General features: G+C 41.0%; 2 pseudogenes; one reads left to right on the top strand and one right to left on the bottom strand.

Moving 5' to 3' along the window:
- Positions 1-1,943: 1,943 nt before the first annotated feature.
- The window catches only part of LOC135628240 (dirigent protein 17-like), a 30,174-nt pseudogene continuing 8,017 nt past the window's right edge, over positions 1,944-24,100 (top strand).
- On the bottom strand, positions 3,722-23,018 carry LOC103981879 (uncharacterized; annotated as a pseudogene).

Genomic DNA, 24,100 nt, shown 5'->3' with positions numbered 1-24,100 from the left:
ACCATGCAACAGGGGCAACAGCAAAGGGGCGGCTCTCTTACTGTCCTCTCATGCCAAAGAAGGGGTAGATCATTGGAGGAAGGAGGGAGGTCAAGGAAGTGGTGGCTAAAGGGGTTCAACCTTATAAACTTTTTAGTCCCATATCCATTTTTATTGAGAGCTCTCTTTGCTAACCCTAATAGATATTACCCTATTAAGTATTGGATCTCTATCCAATTACCTTAACATATTGTATATTGGATCTCCATCAAATTATTCATAGTTTAATGAAAATTGGATCTCTATCCAATTATCCACTCTAAACTCTTATTGGGTCTTACCCAACAGATCCAATAAAACAAAGGTTTATTAGATATCATATATCGAATTCTCTATTAGTTGCGACATCCACTATATATGTTTGACTCTCTAGGCCCAATACCGAGTTAGCCATGAGTTGCACCTATTAGGACTCCTTCTGACTTAGTGAATTATCATCTTATAATAATTTACTCAACTTATCGACTATGGACATACTAGGCCACTACAACATAATCCTCAGACGGTACAAGAGGATCTAATTCATTAGATATGTTTGCTTTAATTATTATATATCTATAATCCCTCGTTCATCCAATATCCCAAAGACCATATACCGATCATGGTATTATCAGGCTCATATAAAATCTACTCAAGCCTCACTCTAATCGGATTCTCTTCAAGAACTCATTATCTCTCAATCCGAATGACCCTAGTTAGGGATTTGTTTGAGCAAGAACACATGCGACATTCCTCTCATGACACTAAGAGTGGATGATCCTTTATCGGCACTCAATTGCCCTTGTAAGATTAGCTACACTATCGATGACCAACTGTGTTAGATCTGGAACTTCCAAACCTATAAGTCTGATATCAAAGAGTGTAGTACTAATACAGGGTATCATTGGTGTCTCAAGTTTAAGGACCATATACACAACTGGGCTACGAAACCACTATCTGACGATGAGGTATCATTAACCATCCAGTATTTCGTGAGTGAATCATTCAGTGAACTCATTCTTCAATGAGTACTTGCACTATATCCCTAGTCTCCCCACATAAGTAGTTATGAGATCAATTGCTTCTATCATATGGACGAGTATACAGTATATCGGTTTATTCGGTTATCTCAATATCTCTAAGTAACCTATGATTGAGAATATTTAGGGTCTGTATTTACAAACGAATTGATCTCATTATCATGATCTCATCATGATCTAATTCCCATTGTATAGATCTAAAGACATCATAATATATTTTTTTTAATCTAATATAAAGTAAAAAATAATAATAATAACAATAATAATAAAAACTATATAGTGTGTCATATAATCACTCACGTGATTAATTTGTAAGGCATATATAACTAGCAATAATATTGCTATGGAATAAGATAGTAACTAGCATTAACTAGCAATAATCACTCACGTGATTATTTTGCAAGGCATATGTAACATAGCTTTGGTTTGCAAGACACTATCAAAAAATCCCCATCCAATCTTATGTCATCCAATCTTAGAGTATTAGGATAATTGATAATTTACACTATTTTATATATTTAAAAAATATTTTAAATGATTATTTGAATGACTTATTTTAAAATAGTTTTACCTTTACGTAATCACCGACACAATTTGTATATATAAATTTTAAATACTATAAATGTTAATTAAAATAAAACTATCTATTGTAAATCTCTATACATAATTCAAGAATGAGATTCAAAGACACAAATATATAGAATGAGATCAAAAGATACATCAAATATCGTGACACAATAGGAAATGAATGCGAAGTTCCTTTCATAAAAAAAAGAAAAAAAAACGGGTAGAATGATCTTTATTGATAGAATGCCTAAAAAAAACGTGTGGGGCCCTTTAGGACTAGCGAGTTCGAAAGGACCTTTGCTACGTGTTTCAATGCAAGAAATCCCGTTATTTACGAGTCCCGTGAAGAGTCACGTTTCGGAGAAATACCGATTAATTGGCGGTAGCCGCAGAAGGAGGCTTGAGGCATCCATGGCTTCCCACGGTGGTTTCTGATGTCGAAGGCTTTGGATGAAACGATATCGGGTGAGTCAGTCTCTCTTTTTCCCCTTCCCTTCCTGTTCTTAATTCCTCTTCTTCTTGTCTTCTACTTCTTATTCTTCTTCTTGTCCGCCTCTCCGTCTTCTTCCTTTCTTCTCCGGTTATCCGACCCTTGGCAGCCAGAACACAGTCAAATCGGCTGGTATGCTGAAAGAATGGACCAAATCCGGGTCAAGACTGGTCGATCCCAATACGAATTGTCTGATCTTGATTCAGATTGGCCGATCTTGAGAAATGATCATGGGTGCAGCGGTACCACCGGAACTGGTAGGGTCATGAAATGAATGTATGGATTTTGGGGGAAAAAGATGGTTACCGTGGTCGGTATCTATCAATGCTGATCATGGATATTAAGTGGAAATTTGTAGCCCCTGCTACCTACAAGTCAGTGGTGCCATTGTCTGACTATGTCGTCAAAGCGATCATTGGGTGTGTCGGCCAGTTGTGGGAAGGTTTCAGTTCTGGAGAGAAATAAAGGCGAGAAGAAAGAAAAGAAAAGGGGAAAACAGTATTTAACCCATTTACCCATAAATTAAAGGTTCTTTTTTTGTGCATATGTGTCCTTGGAGACTAGATTTATTTAAGTGTTCGTTAAAAAATAATGGACATTGCAATCATGTTAAAAATTCCCTGGCATCATATATAATAATATAATTATTCACTTACATTGGTAAAACATTACTGCAATAATTTTAACTTGATAAGAACTATATCATATCTTTGGATGGAATATGATGGCGAGGGCTCCACCTATAATTCTTGTGTAGGCAGCTAAAGTTGAGAGGGTTGCGTATGCTAAATGATGAAAATCTTCAACTTAGCAACCATACACCCCGATAGTTAAAGAGCTATGATACATATGAAATACAAATTGATCCCCTCCAACGAATTGAAACAAGAAGGATCGTTCAAGATTGAAGTTAGGGAAACTATTCTAATCACTTTATCAATATAAATTTGATGAAGTAATTAGAACAACACTTTGATTCCTTTAAAACGTCACAAACTAAGAAGCTTGATAAGTTGAAAGGAAAAACAAAGATATTTGAGTTTTGAACGCCACAAGCAGAAAAGCTTGATAAGTTCCAAAGTTCATGTAAGAACTTAAAAACAAAACACTTGAAAATTGAATACACTTTTGAATTGTATTCCTTACAAAGGGAGTCGGCTTTGTTTATATAGTACAAAGGCCAAGTATAAAGGGAATGAATCCATTAAATATATTAAATGATATTCATATTCCTAATGTATGAATGTAGATTACTTGTGAATCTACCTTGAATTGATTTAAATGATTATTCATGAATAAGCCCATAATTCCTAATATGGTCCAATATGACTGAATAACCTTTATTCTTCAAAATGAACTAAAAATTCATCCTTCTCTTAAGGCTAGACTTTCTCTTCACAATGTGGATTTATTTAAATCAGGTTGACTGTTTTAGGCTCTTCTTGTATCCACAGAACCTTGACCAAGTTTTGACCAGCTTGCTCCTTTCAAATGTCTTCCAATAAACAAGTTAAGGCTTCTTTCATCCTTTTAGCTTTAGCTCTTGTTATTGGTCCTCCATGAATAATTAAAGGGTCTTTGGTAGAATTATAATCAACTTGCTCATTCATATCATTCCCCCTTTTCTTGAAAGGATTGGTCCTCGAATCAGTACCTTCATCACCTGCATCAAACAAAGATAAATCATAAACATTGTAGGTTGCATTAACATTGCCATACTCACTTGATAGTTCCAGCTTGTATGCATTGTCATTGATTTTTTGAAAGACTACTTGCTTTCGGCCTTTGTTGTGTTGTTTCTCATATTGTAGAGTTTTCTTTTCAATTTGTGTCCGGACTCTTTCATGCAATGCTTTTACAAAATCAGCTTTTTGCTTACCATCCAAATTAGCCTTTTCCAAAGGTAAAGATAGCAAATCTATAGGAGTTAATGGATTGAACCCGTACACAACTTCAAATGGAGAATGGTTTGTTGTAGCATGCACACTTCTGTTATAAGCAAACTCCATAAGTGAAAAACATTCCTCCCAATTTTTTAAATTCTTTTGAATTATGGCCCTTAAAAGTGTTAATAAAGTTCGATTTACCACCTTCGTTTGTTCATCTGTTTGTGGGTGACAAGTGGTTGAATATAACAGCCTTGTACCCAGCGATTTTGAACGGCGCTCGAGCGAGGCGAGGCAAGGCCCGAGCACCTCGCTAATCTCCCAGACGGCGCGCTTCAAACAGGCGCTGCCTGGGCGCTCGCCCGAGCCCAGGCGCTGGGCGCTTCGGGCAAGCGCCCGAGTTAACCAAGGCAACCGAACTAGAATTTTAGGTCTGGTTCGGTCTATGATGGTTAGTTGATTCAATTGAACTAACTAAAACTGATATAAGTGACAACCGAACCCTAACCCTCGCTCCCGCTCCCGATCCCGATCCCAATCCTGCTGCTCGCCGTTGTCGCTGCTCGCAAACGCTGCCGCTGTCGCTGCTCGCAAATGCTGCCGTTGTCGTTATCGCCGCTCGCGCCTCTTGCTGCTCGCCGCTCCTGCTCTCTCTCCCGCCGTCGCTGCTCGCCGCTGTCGTTGCTCGCAAACGCTGTTGCCGCTCGCGCCTCTCGTCGCTCCCGCTGCTCGCCGCTGTCGCCGCTCGCCGCTGCCGCTTCCTCTTTTCTCAGTCAGCAGGCTCAGCACCCCTTTACACTTCCTTTTAACAGTATACGTATACTGTATACTGTTAATATTATTAAGTTTATTTGAAATGATTAATTTTCAATACTGTTAATAGATTAATAATATATTATTTTGATTTTGATACTGTTAATTTTTATTTATTTGAAACTTTTTGTTAATGTGACATTGTGATTTTGTATCTTAGATTTTCTTAATTTAATAGTATATTTTTATTTAAAATTTTAAATAATTATATTTATTAATTATATTATATATTTTTATATTTTAGCGCCTCGCTTAGCTCGGGCGAGTGCCTAGCGCCTCGAGCGTTTTTGGACCTGGACGCCTTTTGGCGCCTAGCGCTTTTTAAATCATTGCTTGTACCCAACTTGCTCCAAAGTGTTTTCCAAAAGTGGCTGAGGAATTTCACATCTCTATCACTCACAATTATCTTTGGAATGCCATGTAATCTTATAATTTCTTTGAAGAACAGCCCTGCAACATGCGTTGCATCATCTGTTTTGTGGCAAGGAATGAAATGTGCCATTTTACTAAACCTGTCATCAACAACAAAAATAGAATCTCTCCCTCCTTTTGACCTAGGTAAACCCAAGACAAAGTCCATGGATATATCAACCCAAGGCTCACTAGTTATAGGAAGAGGAGCATACAATCCATGAGGCATTACTTTAGATTTAGCTTATTTACAAGTAATGCATTTCTCACACAATCTCTCAACATCTCTTTTTATGTGCTGCCAAAAGAAATGATCGCTTAACACATCTAAAATTTTTTTAATCCCAAAATGCCCCATTAAACCTCTACTATGTGCCTCTCTCACAAGTAATTCTCTCATTGAACATTGTAGAACACACAACTTATTTTCTTTGAAAAGAAAACCATCATACCTGAAGAACTTGTCAAAACCCCCTTTCTCACATGCCTCATAAACATTAGCAAAATCATGATCAGAATTATATAAATTTTTAATGTACTCAAAACCTAATAATTTTGTATCAAGTTGAGAAATTAGAGTATACCTTTTAGAAAGAGCATCGACAACCACATTTTCCTTACCTTGTTTATACTTGATGATGTATGGAAAGGATTCAATAAACTCCACCCATTTTGCATGCCTACGGTTTAGCTTTCCTTGTCCTTTGAGATATTTCAAGGACTCATGATCGGTGTGTATAATGAATTCCTTGTACCAAAAATAGTGCTGCCATGTCTCTAACACTTTTACCAAAGCGTAAAACTCCTTGTCATATGTCGGGTAGTTAAGACTTGCTCCACTTAGCTTCTCACTAAATAACGCAATGGGTCTGCCTTCTTGCATTAAGACTCCTCCAATTCCTATTCCACTCGCATCACACTCAATCTCAAAAGTTTTAACAAAGTTCGGTAAAGCAAGCAAAGGTGTTGAACTGAGTTTGTCTTTAAGCAAGTTAAAAGCATCATCTTGTTTTTCACCCCATTTAAATCCCATATTCTTTTTGATGCATTCAGTTAATGATTTAGCAATTGTAGAAAAATCCTTAATGAATCTTCTATAAAAGCTAACAAGACCATGAAAACTTCTAACATCACTAACACTAGTAGGTTTTGGCCACTCCCTGATTACTTTCACTTTTTCTTGATTAACATGTATTCCTTTATCATTAACAACATATCCAAGAGAAGTAATCTCATTAGTGCAAAAAGTGCATTTCTTTATATTAGCATATAATTTTTCTTTTCTAAGCACGTCAAAAACAGTTTTTAAATGTGTTACATGCTCATCTAAACTTTTGCTATACACAAGTATATCATCAAAATAAACCACTACAAACTTTCCAATGTAAGCACGTAAAATATGATTCATCAATCTCATGAAAGTACTAGGTGCGTTAGTTAGGCCAAAAGGCATAACCAACCATTCATATAAACCATGTTTAGTTTTGAAAGCGGATTTTCATTCATCACCCTCATGCATTCTTATTTGATGATATTCAGATTTTAAATCAATTTTTGAAAATATACAAGAACCATGCAATTCATCCAATATATCATCTAGCCTAGGAATAGGATGTCTTTACTTTACCGTGATTTTGTTGATGGCTCGGCAATCAACACACATTCTCTAAGATCCATCCTTTTTAGGCACCAATAGAACAGGAACTGAACATGGACTCATGCTTTCTCACACATACCCCTTTTTCATAAGCTCACTTGCTTTTGGATTTCCTTAGTCTCTTCGGGGTTGCAACTATATGCTGGCTTATTTGGTATGCTTGCACTTGGAATGAAATCAATTTGATGCTTAATTTCTCTAATTGGTGGCAAACCATTAGGAAGTTCTTCGGGAAAGAGATTCTCATTTTCCTATAAAAGATCAACAATGACACTAGGCAAACTCTTGTCAATTTGTTTAGAAGAAATCAAAATATCCCTGTACATAAGTACAAGTAAGGGCTGCCTCATGGTTAAGGCTTTCTTCACATCACTCATTTTGGCATAAACACTCGTTTTTCTTTCACTTAAGCTTTCCTTGTTTTCTCTCCCCTTGTGTTTCCCAATACTCTCATTTTTACCACTCAACTCACTATTTTCTTTTTTCTCTCTTTCTTGTTCCCTCCCCAAAGTTTTGGTTAATGAAGACTCAAGCTCCTCATATTGTTGTTTTATGCGTATTTGGTCTTTAAAAATTGTCTTTGGAGGCAAAGGTCCAAGCTGATATTTCTGTCCATCTATGATCAAAGAATAACGATTCTTGAACCCATATGTATTACCCTTCGATCATATTGCCAAGGTCTTCCCAACAACATATGACCAGCATACATAGGTATCACATCATACTAAACTACATCCTTATATCTACCAATTGAAAAAGATACTAACACTTGCCGATTTACCTTTACTACACCACTATTATTCAACCATTGTAACTTGTAAGGTTTTGTATGCTTGATAGTAGGTAATTTCAATTTCTCCATGAGCAAGGTGCTTGCTACATTTGTACAACTTCCACTATCAACAATCACATTATACAACTTGTTAGCAATCAAACAATGAGTATGAAACAGATTTTTACGTTGTTCACCATGTTCATCATTTTTATTTTGCAAACTAAGTGTGCGTTGAACAACTAGATTTTCACTTTAGCATACTCTACATCACTAGCATCCTTTAGAATGTCATCATCATCCTCTCTCTCACTTTCAGATTCCACAATTCCATCCCTCATTATCACATGTCCATGCCCAAGGCACTTAAAACACTTAATACCTCTAGTTTGATTAGGTAGATTCTCACCTTTACTCTTGCTACCTAATTCATTTCTATTTTTAGTTTCATCAATTTTAGGCTTAACAATGGGTTTATCATCCTTTTTACTCCAATTCGGTTTCCAATAAAAAGAAGAACCCGAATAAGGTTTTGAATCATACCTTGTGCCTTTTCTTTTGAGTTGCCTCTCAATCTTCATGGCCACATTCATCATGTTGTCACGAACTTAGTTGGTTTTGCGTAAGTCATGTGGCACCCTTGCGTGTCTATCCGCAAAGGTCAACCTCCCCGAAACCTCCCATAGTCCCTTGAGACCTACAAAAGAAAAAACGGGTTAGAGAAAACGTCTCACTCGGGATCCACAAGCAAACATTTTAGGAAACACTTCATATATAATGTAAATTACAAACAAGCTTTATAAACTCTGAACGGTTGCACAACAAATGGTCAAAATGGTCCACTACATACCGAGTATCTTTCACAAGTGTCCACATGATACAACCTTTATTTACAAGCCTAAAACGGCCACCAAACCCAACTAAAATGGGGTTGCCAAGCCTTCGACCGTCCCTCTACATGCTGTGCAAAGTATGAACAAATCAAAAGACACGGACATACATAAGCATTACATCAAACATCCTGTTTAGAATTTTGTCCGTGATATTCTCCCTCACTTATTCCTTCGACGTCCTCGTCGAAGCCTTTGCCAACACTGCAACTCCTCGTCTTTGCTGAGTCTTCAATCTTCTGCTCTAACTGCAATGCGTCTCTTGGCTCCCAGCTACTCTCTGCTGCTGTTATTGAGTAGTCGAACTTTTAATCTGCTATGTTGCTTCAACTCGCCAATGACTCTAACTCTAGTGTGGGGTTGGCTGAGCTGTGTTGATCCCTGTTGGTTCCTGCGGATCCTCCAGATGAAGGAAAAGACCATCCTTACTATGCGCCAGTCTCTCAAATGCCTCATTCTGCTTGAACTGGGTGGATGCTTGTTGGAGCTTGAACGAGCATCACCTCGTAAACTTTCGAAGTTTTAGGTCCTTCCTCCACAAAATTTGCCCATCGACTCTTCTTTCACTTAGTTGTCACTTCCAAGTAGATTCGTATAACTTCTGCTTTCGATTGACATTCGGTTGGGAAATGAAGCAGATAATCTATTCTCAATAGCACTAATCACCATTGGTGAGGATTTGACAACTATTGTCTTCCATTATCTTCGAAGGGTATTTGAACCTGTTCAGAGCTCCTATGCTGGATAGATAAGAGAATTGAAGTACTCAGTTTCACCCATTCTCTTAAGAGTAGAGAAGGCAAAGGTTACTTGACTTCGCTCGCCTCCTCGAGGGTTGTACTCCATGCATCGAGTTGGTTACTAACCTTCACCTACTCTTTGCTCATACTTCTAAAGCACTCGAAGTGTTTGCACTCCTTGCGTTGAGTTAGCTACTGTGATTCACCTTCTCAATGCCATCGAACTTCTGGAATGCAGGAAGTTTTCACCCTAACTTGAAGTAAGTCTCTAATAGTTTTGGTCGCCTCTGGGATTGTACTGTCTTCTCCATCAACCCTGCCGCCTACTCCACTGAGTAGCAGAGGTACAACACCGCGTACTGTCTGCTTCGTTCCTCGGTTGTGCACTCTTGCACGACCCGAAGTCCTTCACTCTCGGCTATCTTGATGAGAAGCTCGTTGACACCGGTCTTACAAAGTTCCTTGGCCTCTACCCTTCAGCCTTGTCTCGGTACTTGGAGTTTGTCTCTGCATGCTCCACCTCCTCGGCCCTTTTCACGACCAAGCGCTCTCCTTTCATGAGAGCAAGGGATCGATGACTTCATGGAAGTCACGCCTTTGCGGTACCATAGCGCTGCCATACCCATTGCCCTTCTATTCGTCGCCTCGCATCTGCATCCCTTTTCTTCACGATCAGTGGATATGTCTTTGTGGCACTCCTCCGAGTCCACCTCCATTCTAACCGATGCTTGGTTTTGGGTAGCTAAGTCCCTCTGGACTCATCGTCGCTTCCTCGCCCCTTTCGACCCCCTACTTCAACACCTCTGTGTTCTCAAAGCAGCACCCTTTGGTCGATGGAAAGACAGACTACAAGTCTCATGCATGGCCTCTGCCATCATGTTGTAAGATTTGTACCGATTCTATTCTCCTTAGCTTCCTTGGTAGCAACATTCACTTACTCGACCTTGTCCTCTGACTTGCCGAGCTCCCTTAAGCGAGTATGGGTTCTGGAGCAGTCCAACTCTCCAACTGCTTCGATCATACCTCTACATGATCAAGTCCCTCCCATGGGACTCACTGGTACTTGCATTCGAACTTTTCCCTCGGTGGTACACAGCCTCTATATGCTGATGACCAAAGCTTTCATTCGATGCAAAATTCGATGCACGCACGGAAGACCCGCCTCTATGGTACCATGGCCTTCACTCCTTGAATCCATAGCCCTTCTTGCCATCGTGTTGTTCACCGAAGTGGAACCAGTAGCTCCCGATCATACCTCCGTATGATATAGTCCCTCATGGGACTATATTCGTGTGTATCGCATTACCACGGACTGTTCCACCATGATTCGCTGCACCATATCGCCTGCTAGTGACATCTCTATTGTATTCTGATCCATGTGGGATGAACTCGAATTGTGATTCCTCTATGTATGGCCTCTACCAATAGATCGCAGGGTCTCTTCCACCTTCGATTTTGTTCGCTCTTTTTGGCAATCGACATTCGTCCACCTACTCTCGGGTCACACTCAGACGAAACACAACTCTAGAACAATCCGTTGCCTAGTAGCTCCCGAAGTTCACCGACTTCGCTGAAATTGGTGTACCATTTCTGGATCCTGGGCCTTTGCCCCTATCAACACAATCTCCACTGCACACCGCTTCCTTCATGGCAACTTAAATGGCAGCACTATGGCATATTCTTCAAGAGTGCCCGCCTCTGCGTCCTCTTGCCCTGTGCTAAGGCCTTTTGAACTCAACTTTGCCTTCGCAAGTTGAGTCTCCTTAGTTCCTCCATCAAATGCTTCTCCGAGATAAGGTACATGTGCCCAGAAGCTCCCTTCGTCTTTGGCCCCATGTAAGATGAGTCCGCTCCATCAAAATGAAGGACCAATGATACGACATGATCCCGCTCTTGTCACTACAAGAGTTCATGTCCTTGACCTCTGTCTGAGGAAAGCTCTATGCCTTCGCTCCATGTTTCATCTTCTATGTTGGCTCCCTTCATACGGCTTGGGTACTTAACCAAGTTATACCTAAGTTGCTCCGCTTCTCGTGATGCATTGAGTTGATGGTGGCCCTCGCGCCCACCATTCCACGGGTTAGCCCTCTATTAAGTCCGATCTCCATATCGACTCCAAGTGTGCTTTTATTTGTGTTGCCTTAGGTCGCTCCCCCACTTGATCTCGTAATGCATCCATCAGTACATTCTCTCAAGCGAAATCATACGACGACTCCTCACCGCTCGCTCGATTCATTGAGCTTCGTGGAGCTGTTGTTTTTTAGGTACTCCTCCTCAACATGTGTGGTCCATTGCACATGATTCTCTCTTTAGAGAGCTGGGACTTATCTCTCCTAGATATCTATCCCGTTGGAGTAACATCTCTCTTCATTTCATTCCCTCTGAAAGTTTTGGAGACCACCATTCCCTTGGACTACTCCAACTTGCTGAACAAACTGTGCATTATTCTATCTCCTGCTAGATTGCGACTCCACGTCAATACAGGCCCCTGCTGCACCACTCAAGGCCTAGCAACATACTGAACTCGTTGCACACTTCAGCCTCCTACGGACGTATCCTTCACATGCCGAAGAGAAAGTTTCAATGCTCCATGGTGCCGAGTTTCGGTCGCCTTGGGGTGGCCGCGAGCATTCTATCGTCCGCATACAAGCCCTTGCATGAATACCGAATTCTTCGAGTTAGCAATTCCCCTCACCTTTGTGAGCTTTGCAAGCAACTCATTCCACCTTGCATGGTCTCATCCTTTACCAAGCGCCTTGCTTGCCTTGAGCACCATCAAGTATAGTTGTCAACGTCGAGCCGTAGCTCGAACTCAGCTATCCTAACCTTTGTGCGCTACGTATTCTTCCAAGCTTGCTTGTTCTCGTGATGCCTCTTGCACGAAGGGTTGGCCATTCCTCTGAATGCCAATCTCAGATGCCCACTCCTCCGAGCCTTTTCCCTATATCTCCATGCTCGTTTTCCCCTAAACGGTCACGCGTGCTAGCTGCCCTCAACGCAGCCCTGCTAGGTCCCCCACGTTTGCATGTTAAGTGTTTATATGAGTGCTTGTCCCGCACTGATACCATCTGTCACGGACTTAGTTGGTTTCGCCTAAGTCGTGCGGCATCCTTACGTGTCCGTCCGCAAAGGTCAGTCTCCCCGAAACCTCCCATGGTCCCTTAGAACCTACAAAAGAGAAAACGGGTTAGAGAAAGCGCCTCACTCGGGATCCACAAGAAAACATTTCAGGAAACACTTCATAGACAATGCAAATTACAAACAGACTTTACAAGCTCTGAACGGTTGCATAACAAAGGGTCAAAATGGTCCACCACAGATCGAGTATCTCTTACAAGTATCAACATAACACAACCTTTATTTACAAGCCTAAAATGGTCATCAAACCCAACTAAAATGAGGTTGTTAAGTCTTCGACCGTCCCTCTACATACTGTGCAAAGCATGAAAAACCAAAAGACACGGACATGCATAAGCATTACATCAAACTTCCTGTTTAGAACTTTGTTCGTGATAATGTCCTCAATCTCCACATAATGTTGCAACTCTACAAGATCAGCAATGTTCTTGTTTAATCCACTCGGGAATCGAGCCATGGTGGCCTCACGATCTTCCTCCACATTATCCCTTATCATGGCTATCTCCATCTCCTTGTGATACTCATCAACACTCATGGAACCTTGTGTTAAGGTTTGCAGCCATTAATGCAAATCCCTATAGTAATAGCTAGGGACAAATCTCCTCCTCATGATTTGTTTCATCTCCAACCAAGTCTCCACGGGCCTTTCATCATTTCTACGCCTGTCTTTACACAATTGATCCCACCAAACAATAACATAATAAAAAAATTCAACAACGGCTAATTTTACCTTTTTCTCTTCGGAGTAGTTGTGACCAAGATTCGTTGTACCATACCGTACTAGCGTTTCGACCCGGGCTCGATATGGTACGGTACAGGTGTACCGGGCAGTACATTAGGGCATACCGAGCGGTACGTCCTGGTGTACCGAATATTTTTTTTATTTTTGCATACTGTAGCAGTGCTACAGTATAGTACTGTAGCACTATAGCGGTACCGGGCGGTCTGCGTACCGGTAACCTGTCGGACCGGTACGTACCGCCCGGTACGGGCGGTACGCTTCGGTACGGCAAACCTTGGTTATGACATTCAAAGATCATCTCCACTTTTCATTCTTACTCCAAATAGGCATCTGGATTATTCTTCCCTTGAAAAGAAAAAATTTTCATTTTAATGCTGCCTATGTTTCTGTCCACACCATCAAAACGTCCTCTCCTAGTTTGTCTCCTAAGGTTAACATCTTGACCAATTAGAGTAACTTGGTCATCATACACGTCATCGCCACCATCATATTCATCATTGACAAGGGTTAGTTGTCTCCCATGTCGTGGTTCACCTTGCAATCTATTAATTGCATCATCATGCCTTTCTAGATGATCTCTTACATCTCTGTTATGACTCTACCTAGGAGAGTCCTAATTGAGAGGGACATTCTGTTAGGACTCTAGCTAGGGGAGTCCTAATTGAGAGGGAGAGTCCTAATTGAGAGGGACATTCTGTTAGGACTCTAGCTAGGAGAGTCCTAATTGAGAGAGAGAGTCTTAATTGAGAGGGACATTCTGTTAGGACTCTAGCTAAGAGAGTCCTAATTGAAAGGGACATTCATGTAGGAGGTTTTTTCTTAGAGAAGAATTAAGAGTTGTAAGGGAATAGGAGTCTTGAGTAGGAGTCCTATTAGGAGTTAGGGTTTAGAAGCCCTATAAATAGCCATGTATTCCTTCTCTTTTGATAGACAATAGATGAATATTTTCTGCAGCCTTTGAGCAGCAACTTGGAGGGAGGAACCCCTATAGAGTTCCAAGGAGGCCGATCCCCTAAAGAGATCAACCCCAAGTTTAGAATCTGCAAGGGTTCTAACACCTGGTATCAGAGCAGCGTTCTTGGTGTCTCGCTGCCCTTCCACTGCCATCCATTAACCCTCCACAACCGCTCAAAGCAATTCCCACAATTGCTTAAAAGATCATCACCAAATTCCATCGTTATCTCCACCACTACAGATCATCCTTTGATCTCCCCGTGAATTGTAACAGGTTCTGGTTTCCTACCTTACTGCTGCTGCAATTTAGTTATCCCTATTCGAAAATCCAAAAAAAAAAAAAAATTTCGTTCCTATATTGCTGCAAATTTTCATCGTAAGTTGTTGAAATTTTTTGACGAGAATTCTGCTATCGCAACTTACACCAATTTTCTTGCTGTTACTGTCGAAATTTTCTTGATTAAATTGGACATCCTTGCTGTCATATAAACTGAGATATTGCTGTCAATTCCCTCCTCAAATCTCTCAAATTTTTTATGGAGATTTCGTCGAGAAACCGCTGTTTCTTCGACGATAATTCTGCTCTTACAAGACAACATAATTCTGCAGCAAACTTTCACGGATTTCTATCAAACCTATACATGCCTTTAACCCGTCAACAAAATAGAGATATTAATATCACAGATTTGGAGTCATATACTATGGCATCTGAGGAGGCAATCAATGCAAAATTTGAAGCCCTTGAGGCACGAATGGAGGATAAGATTCGGACTCTCCTTACCGAATTCAGTTTGGGCCAACCACCAAGCCCGAAGAAATCACATCAAGGAGAGAGCTCTAACCAATCACATCATGCCCAAAGAGATGAATTCCAAGAGAGGGGAGGCTCTATGACCGACCCCAACTATTCGCGTATGAGAGTGGACTTCCCTAGATGGGAAGAAGGAGACCCAATTGGTTGGATCTCACGTGCGGAGCGATATTTTCGGTACTATAAAACTGCGGATGCATCCATGGTAGAAATTGTAGCTATACATCTTGAAGGGGATGCTATACAATGGTTTGACTGGTTTGAACACACTTATGGAGTCCTTTCATGGCGACAATTCAAAGAAGGACTACTGATCCGCTTCGGACCAACTTATTACGAGAACATTGACGGACAACTAGCAAAGATCCGACAAACCTCCACCATTCAGGAGTACCAGACCAGGTTTGAAAGGTTATCTAATCAAACTCGTGATTGGTCTGAAAAACAGTTATTGGGGACCCTTATTGAGGGCTTAAAGCCGGAGATCCGGGGAGAAGTTAAGGCGCGACAACCTTACACGCTTATGGCAGCCATCTCTTTCGCACGACTACAAGAGGAGCGATTGAACCATGAAGCCCGGAGGACCAGGATCACTCCACGACCTACAATACTAAAGCCCTCAGCCCCCCCTACTATCAACCGAGTCCCTGCACCGAAAAAGTTAACAAGAGAAGAACTTCGGGAGCGATCTGCGAAGGGGTTATGTTGGCATTGCGACGAGCCGTGGAGCCGCGAGCATCGCTGTAAAAAAGGTAGACTTCTTATGATTGAACCAGTAGAAGAAGAGGTCATTGAACATCTAGAAGAGAGCCATGAACATGAAGAAGAAGATATGGAAGAAGAGCCACAGCCGACCGACATTACGGTACACGCACTAGCTGGCTACTCAAATCCGCAAACGATGAAAGTTGGAGGCCTTCTCAAACAACAGCCGATCACTGTTCTCATCGACACGGGTAGCACTAATAACTTCCTAAATAGTAAGGTTGCTGCTCGGATGACACTGCATATTGAAGGTTGCAGCAAGTTCGATATAAAGGTTGCCGACGGCAGAATCCTAAAGTGCGACCAAAGATGCCCGCAGGTGAAACTATTACTGCAAGACCAAGAAATTATCACCGATTTCTTCCTCCTACCAATCGATGACTATGAGGCAGTGCTTGGTATAGAATGGCTGACTACACTAGGTGATGTCTCTTGGAACTTTTCTAAATTAATTATGAAATTCTACTGTAAGGGCAAACAGATCATCCTACGCGGGAAGCACGGAAGCAACGTTACCACAGTTTCGCCCCAACGAATGGAGAAAGTTTTGTACAAGGTAAATAGTGACTTTTTGATGCATCTCCAGCCACAACAAGAAGAGAAGAAAATAGAAATTGAAGATCAAAATCTTGCCCAATTGCTTACTGAATTTGCCGACATATTTGCTGAACTGCGCGGTCTTCCTCCTTCTCGGCAACATGACCATCGAATTCCAATCCTTCCGGGCAAGCCACTAGCGAACACTCGACCGTACCGATATCCTCACCTCCAGAAAGATGAAATTGAAAAGATCGTAAGGAGATGCTTGAAACAGGGGTGATTCGGCCAAGTTGCAGCCCCTATTCCTCACCGGTGCTACTTGTACGCAAGAAGGACGGAACTTGGCGGATGTGCATCGACTACCGAGCTTTAAATGACATCACCGTCAAGGACAAGTACCCAATACCAGTGGTGGATGAACTTCTTGATGAATTAAAAGGAGCTCGAGTCTTCACGAAGTTGGACCTCCGATCCGGTTACCACCAAATTCGGGTATTTGACGATGACATTCCAAAAACTGCATTTCGCACACATAATGGCTATTATGAATTCTTGGTAATGCCTTTTGGACTCACTAATGCTCCTTCAACCTTTCAAAGTCTCATAAACGATATTTTTCGAAGCTTTCTTCGTAAATTTGTGCTGGTATTTTTCGATGATATTCTCGTTTACAGCCCTTCTCTTGAGACTCACTTTCAGCATTTACGGATTGTTTTGACGATCCTTCGGGAGAATACTCTTTTTGTAAAGCAACCAAAGTGCAGCTTTCTCCAGCAAAAAGTAGAGTACCTTGGGCATATAATATCAGAAGGAGTGGCGGTAGACCTAACAAAAATTGAGGCAATGCAAGGCTGGCCGAAACCTACAAACGTGAAATTACTGCGGGGGTTCCTTGGACTAACGGGCTACTACCGAAAATTTGTTAAGGACTATGGGAAGATCAGTGCACCACTCACTTCTTTACTGAAAAAAGATGCTTTCCAATGGTCGGACAAAGCCTCTGCTGCCTTCGACAAACTTAAAGCAGCCATGACAACGACGCCGGTGCTTACGCTACCAGATTTCAATAGACCCTTCATCATTGAGGCCGACGCATCTGGAGTCGGAATTGGAGCCGTTCTCATGCAAAATGGTCGACCACTCACATACACTAGCAAGGCATTATCTCCCTCCCATCAAAACATGTCAGTATATGATAAGGAGATGCTTGCCATTGTACACACAGTAACGAGGTGGAGACCCTACTTGATCGGCCGGCGATTTCAAATTAAAACTGACCATAAAAGCCTCAAGTACTTTTTGGAGCAAAAGATATCATCCCCTGAGCAGCAAAAATGGGTAACCAAACTTCTTGGATTTGATTATGAAATTATTTACAAAAAGGGGAAAGAAAACGTTGTTGCAGATGCACTCTCACGGCTACCTGAACAAGCTAAGGTTTCAGCCATCTCCCTTCCTACCACCGGTCTCCTCGAGGATATTAGGGAAGAATGGAAAAAAGATCCAGAGATCAGCAATATCATAAAAAAATTGGAGGAGGATCCAAGTGCAATAGCCCACTACACCTGAGATTCGAGGGATCTACGCTACAAAGGTCGCATTGTGCTTATACCTGACTCCCCTTGCATCACAATCATTTTGCATGAAATGCACTCCATACCTTCAGCAGGGCACTCTGGATTCCTAAGAACCTACAAAAGAGTGAAGCAAAATTTTTATTGGAGAGGGATGAAAAAAATTATTGCTGAATATGTGGCACAATGTGATGTATGTCAATAGCACAAGGGTGAAACTGTGGCAAATCCAGGGAAGCTACAACCACTGCCCATACCGGACTCAGTGTGGACTGACATCTCCATGGACTTCATTGAAGGGCTGCCATCTTCCAAAGGTAAAAGCACGATTCTCGTGGTGGTTGATCGACTTACGAAATATGCTCATTTTTGTATTGTGAGAAATCCCTACACTGCTGCTAGTATTGCCCAGATTTTCATAGAAAATATTGTTAAACTACATGGGATGCCAAGGTCCATCGTAAGTGATCGTGACAGGATCTTCACTATTAAATTTTGGACCGAGTTATTTCAGTTACAAGGCACCAAACTCAAGATGAGCACAGCGTATCATCCACAAACTGACGGCCAAACAGAGGTGGTAAATAGGTGCTTAGAAACGTACCTCCGGTGTTTCGCTAGCGACCGACCAAAAGAGTGGGCGAAATGGCTTCCCTAGGCCGAATGGTGGTATAATACTACATATCATTCATCTATAAAATGTGCCCCTTATGAAGCATTGTATGGTCGACCAGCCCCTGTGATTCCAAAGTATGTAATTGGCTCGACCAAGGTAGATCAAGTTGACCAAGAATTGATTGATAGGGATAAACTCTTACAATTGTTAAAAGATAATCTCTCTACTGCTCAAGCCAGAATGAAGCAGCAAGCCGACACACGACGAAGTGAAAGAGAAATTTCAGTAGGAGATTGGGTTTATCTTCGCCTACAACCATACAAGCAACTCTCTATCAACACTCGAGCCTCCATGAAGCTATCCCCACGTTTTTATGGGCCCTATCAGATCACAGAGCGTATTGGAGCCGTGGCGTACAGACTTAAATTACCTGAGGATGCCAAAATTCACCCTGTCTTCCACGTATCATGCCTAAAGCCCAAGTTGGGAGAACACGAGTCACCCCAGATCCAACTGCCCAACACAACTGAGGATGGAGTTATTCAAGCCCAACCACAAGCCATCCTCGATCGCAGGATCGTGATGCGTCGCCGACATCCCTCTACTGAAGTACTAGTGCATTAGAATAATCTACCACTTGAAGACGCCACATGGGAACCATATGAGGAGCTGAAGACCCGGTTCCCGGGGTTCATGGAATCTTAGCCTTGAGGACAAGGCTGATTTGAAGAGGGCGGGTCTGTTAGGACTCTAGCTAGGAGAGTCCTAATTGAGAGGGACATTCTGTTAGGACTCTAGCTAGGAGAGTCCTAATTGAGAGGGAGAGTCCTAATTGAGAGGGACATTCTGTTAGGACTCTAGCTAAGAGAGTCCTAATTGAAAGGGACATTCATGTAGGAGGTTTTTTCTTAGAGAAGAATTAGGAGTTGTAAGGGAATAGGAGTCTTGAGTAGGAGTCCTATTAGGAGTTAGGGTTTAGAAGCCCTATAAATAGCCATGTATTCCTTCTCTTTTGATAGGCAATAGATGAATCTTTTCTGCAGCCTTTGAGCAGCAACTTGGAGGGAGGAACTCCTATAGAGTTCCAAGGAGGCCGATCCCCTAAAGAGATCAACCCAAGTTTAGAATCTGCAAGGGTTCTAACAATCTCCCATCACTTTGAACATACGCCCAAATTGTTACTGCATTGCTTGAACTAAAAGATCATTTGATGAAGAGCTCGCTTCTTTATCTTTAGACATATATACAACCTAGAAAAAAAAGTTAGAACAACCTCACCAACACTCCCTCACGTGTTTCACTCTAGATTTGATTCACTCCACTCGTGTTTCACACAATTTTTGACTTTTCTCGATACTGATATCACCACTCTTGCCTTTTACCTCTCTTGTTTTGTTATTTGAGTTCTTAGATTAACTAAGATACCTAAACAAATAATTCAGATCATGGTAATTCAAAAATAGTGAAATTGGGCAGGTTTAAAAGAAAACAAAAGGTAGGCCAATTTTAAGGTGTGTATAATGCACTTTAATCATAAGCAAAGACTAGAATTCAAATATCAATTGAACAAAGAAAATTTTTTGGAATAAAGAAAGATTTTCAAACCGAAACAGAAATTCAAATGAACAAAGATAGAATTCTATTATTTGCAAGAATTCCTTGAATCTGTAATTTTTTTTTAATTCTGATCTTTTTTTTACCTTTGAATTTCCCTTAATTTTTTACCTTTGATTTTCACTCTTTTTATTTTTTACTTTTTGATCTTTTTTTTTCTTTTTATACTATAAAGTACGGAATTATAAAGAAGAATAGTAATAACACAAGAAGTACAACAATGAAGATGAAGGGAGAAAAATAATTGTAGATATTGTTCAAAAAGAAGAAGAAGAGAAAAGGAAAATATAAAAGATAGCAAATAAATAGATACGCAAACCTCAAACTTGAGCTGAGCTCTGATACAAAATGATGGAAATCATCAACTTAGCAACCATACACCCCCGATAGCTAAAGAGCTATGATACATGTGGAATGTAAATTGACTCCCTCTAGCGAATTGAAACAAGAAGGATTGTTCAAGATTGAAGTTAGGGAAATTATTTTAATCACTTTATCAATGTAAATTTGATGAAGTAATTAGAACAACACTTTGATTCCCTTAAAATGCCAAAAACTAGGAAGCTTGATAAGTTGAAAGGAAAAACAAAGATTTTTGGGTTTAGAATGCCACAAGCAGAAAAGCTTGATAAGTTCCAAAGCTCATTGAAGAACTTAAAAATAAAACACTCATCGGTGTTGAAAGTTGAATACACTTCTGAATTGTATTCCTTACAAAGGGAGTCAACCTTGTTTATATAGTACAAAGGCCAAGTACAAAGGGAATAAATCTATTAAATACATTAAATGACATTTATATTCCTAATGCATGAATGTAGATTACTCATTAATCTACCTTGAATTGATTTGAATGATTATTCATGAATAAGCTCACAATTCCTAATATGGTTCAATATGGCTGAATGACCTTTATTATTCAAAATAAGCTAAAAATTCATCGTTCTCTCAAGGCTGGACATTCTCTTCATGATGTGGATTTATTTGAATTAGGTTGATTATTTTAGGCTCTTCTTGTATCCATAGAACCCTGACCAAGTTTTGACAAGCTTGCTCCTTCCAAATGCCTTCCAATAAACAAGTTAAGGTTTCTTTCATCCTTTTAGCTTTAGCTCTTGTTATTGGTCCTCCATGAATAGTTAAGGGTCTTTGGCAGAATTATAATCAACTTGCTCATTCATATCACTAAAAGCCTAAAAGTTCCCTTTAGGCTGATAACAAGTTTGACACCTTAGTTCATTAAGTAGACTTGAGTCAGATCTGATTTAATCAGATGAATGTAACTCTGATTGAGACTTACTAATGATTAGTTGGGTTTAATTCATCTAACAAACTTAATATGTTATACGATTAATTCTCCTGGATCATCTATCTTTTGCAGGTTTGATCGCTTTAAATGTTCCTAACCAAGCCAGTTACCTGAACTGCAAATTCTAATTAATAAGCACATTGTCTAAATATTTTCTATTTTTTCTCATCAAGTCAAAAGGTTTCTTTGTCTACCTATGATGGGGCCATGGCACATGAAACAAAAGTTTGCAAGCCAAAGCATGACTCAAGGATTGTAATTCTACCCGTCTATGTATCCAATTCTATTCTAAATTATGTAGAATTAGTGGTTAGACTATTTCATGATCTTGAATTTCAATGTGCATGTGTATTACTATTGCTCCCTAGGTCTTGCAATTGCTCTCTGAGGATAGTTGTTAACATAATTATGTATATATATTTAGCATAAGTTCTCTTCACTTTAACTTGATTTTCTTTGAAAGTATCTTGTGTATAAAAATTGTGCAAGGGATTGGTCTTATTTCTCTTAATAGACACGTATGACTTTCAAATATATTTTATGTTAGTCCTTGTTGCTAGCCATTTTTTATACTTCTTTTATTGTTCAACATTATTTGTTATGAAGATAAAAAACATCAATAAAGGCTACCATATAAAGATTTTATTGATTTGGAGGAAGCATATAATATAGTTTCTAGAAATTTATTGTAATGGATACTTATAAAGCACCTACACGTGCTTTAGGTGGGCATTTTCGTGTCAGACATGTGTCGGACACAGATATGTCGTCGACTCGGTTGGACATGTGTCTCCAGCCATGTCTTTTTTATTTATTTTTATTTTTATCTTTTGGACATGGTACTGCTCCTGCACGCTTTCTCGCATGGCGCTTCCATGCGGCGTTGAGTTCATGTGGCCCTCATGTGAGGGACATTTTCTTTGTGGAGATGGATTGTCAGTATGAAATCTTACGATTCTTCGAGGATTCCTGACCAAAATTGTTCGCATGCCCCTTTGTCATCGATAGTTATGAATTGATTCATTTGCGCAAAGAGAGCATAACCTATAGTTGCATTAGCGACGTCGGGTGTACCTTTGCTCCGAGCCCACCTGCGTCCACCACCACCCATCGTGCGCCCTCAACGACCTCACCAACGAAGCCACCATTCGATTCATCTATAAGGTGTGCAACAAGAGGTTCTAGCGGGAGAAAACCTATAATTGCACCAATGGCACTAAGGGTACCTCTGCCCCGAACCCACCAACATCCATTGTGAACCAATGATTTCAAAAGGTGCTCGGGCGCTCACCTAAGCGCTCGGGTGAGGCATGGTGAGGCTTGAGCGCCTCGTTTAACGTCTAGGCGATGTGCTTCAAAGAGGCGTCACTTAGGCGCTCACCTGAGCCCAGGCGCCTAGCGCTTCGGGCGAGCGCCCGATTTAAACCAGGCGACTGAACCAACATTTTAGGTCTGGTTTGGTCGCATTTGCGTTAGTTGGTTTGCATCCTCCCCCTCGCGACTTCCCCCAACCCTACTCACGATTTCGTCGTCGACATTTCCTCTCTGCTACTGTTGTCGTTGCCTCTCTTCGCTACCATTGCCGTTGTCGCTGCTCTCCGCTACCACTGCTACTGTCTCTCTTCGTTGTTGCTGCTGCCCTCCGCTGTCATTGTCGTTGCTCTCCCCTACCATTGCCGCTGCTCTCCACTACTATTGCTGCTGCTCTCCGCTACTATTGCTGCTGCTCTCCGCTGTCGCTCGTTGTTGCTACCGTTGCTCTTTGCTATCACCCATTGCCGCCACTGCTGTCTCCGCTGCCACTGCCGCTGCCGTTGCTCTTAGACCTCACTTCTCCCTTTAGACAAACTTTTAAATACTAGGAAGAAATGATCCTAAATCCTAAGAGAGTTTCCCAATTTTTTTCTCAAGTATTTTTTCCTCTTTTTCAACTCAATTTCATGCTCAATTCTTGCTATCCCATGTAGGAATAGCTGGGGTATTTATAGACCCCAAATGGCTTCAAAATTAGAGCTAAAAAATATCTCATCCTGTGTGTCCCGGGTCCTAGCGGTACCACCGCCTACAGCACTAACACTGGGCGGTACTACCGCCTGACAGTCTCGGAATTGTGCCACGACGGTTCCACTTGTTGGGTCACTGTTTGGGCCTTCCACTTGGCCCAACACAGTCCAAACTTAGGCCTAATTGGCCCCTAATTGAGTTGGCCAAATTCCAACCCAATTATGTGCTAACTACGAATTTTAAGGCATACACTAAGCTAAATAAGTCCGGTAAGTCTAGGTTTCTTCTGGCGAGCTTTTGTCAATCTTCTGACGAAATTCTGATTATCTCTCGGCAATGTTCCAGCGGACTCCCTACAAGCTCTTGGACTTCATGACGATTTTCTTGGCGAGTTCCGACGAGCTTCTTCGGCAAGCTCCTGGACTTCTCGGTCAATTCCAACAGAACTTCCGACGAACATCCGGACTTTCAACGAACTCTCGAACTCCCAGCGATATCTCGTTCTTGACTCCGGGACTTCATTTTTCTTTATTGCTTGATCGCTATCGTAGTTAATATTGCACACTTAAAACCTACTTCGATCTAAACAATTATTACCAAACTAATCAAATGTTGTCCGGCATGTCATTGGTTCATCGATGCCTCGTCCGATTTTTCGGCGTATCGTCCTCACTTGCGACCAATTGCCCAATCGGCCAGTTGATCTCCACAACTCCAATTTCCTTAACGCAATTTCTGTTCTTCTTGGCTCG

This window comes from Musa acuminata, chromosome BXJ3-1, assembly GCF_036884655.1.
Source record: "Musa acuminata AAA Group cultivar baxijiao chromosome BXJ3-1, Cavendish_Baxijiao_AAA, whole genome shotgun sequence".
Classification (NCBI taxonomy): domain Eukaryota; kingdom Viridiplantae; phylum Streptophyta; class Magnoliopsida; order Zingiberales; family Musaceae; genus Musa; species Musa acuminata.
The sequence above is the reverse complement of the archived record's forward strand: the minus strand, read 5'-3'. Positions and strand labels throughout refer to the sequence as shown.